Here is an 854-nt window from a genome sequence, read left to right as displayed (position 1 = left end):
AACAAACAAACAAACAAACACCGCACATATACTCATCTTTTACACATCACAGCCATAATAATTTCTGCTAATTTCAAAATGCCTAAAGTTTCAAAATGCATTATCAACATTATCTGGTGAACGATGCCAACCCCAACCTTGTTATCAAATATTCCAGGAAATCATTACTATTTAGTTCAATATTCCAGAAATAAAATCTTCATTGCTATATAATCGAATACTCCATAAAAATAACATTATCATTATTTAATAAAACAATATTCCATGTTTTAAGCCCTCGATCTCTCACCCCCTCCCCCCACCCCCCACTTTATATAAGAATCATAGCTATTAAGAGCGCAATGACAAATGAAATTCAATAACCCACCCCCACCCATCCTGATTCCACCCGAACCCCACGTCCCTACCTCCCTCCCTCACCCCCACCTTCCACTCTATCCACCCCATCCCTCACCCCACCTTCCCCCCCTACCAAACCCCTCACCCCACCTTCCACTCTATCCACCCCACCCCTCAACCCCACCTCCCATCCTCCCCCAACCCCTACCCACCCCTCACCCCACCTTCCCCCCTACCCCCCTTCACCCCACCTCCCCCCCTACCAAACCCCTCACCCTCTAACACTCCTTTATATACACTACGCAATCCCTCCCCCTCCCTCCCTCTTCGTAAATACACGTGCGCCCCTGACATGCACAGACATGTTCAGCCCCGACGTTTATAGATCTTAAGGCATGTTCAGCCGACACGTGCACGAGGTTTCCCGGACTCGTGATACATTATGAGCTAGGAGGACTGTGGGTGAAACTTGGTTTGCTCGAAGATGGTGGTCATATGTGTGGCTTCTTAAGGCA

Source organism: Penaeus monodon, chromosome 31 (assembly GCF_015228065.2).
Source record: "Penaeus monodon isolate SGIC_2016 chromosome 31, NSTDA_Pmon_1, whole genome shotgun sequence".
In the NCBI taxonomy this organism is placed as follows: domain Eukaryota; kingdom Metazoa; phylum Arthropoda; class Malacostraca; order Decapoda; family Penaeidae; genus Penaeus; species Penaeus monodon.
This window is presented reverse-complemented; position numbering follows the sequence as displayed.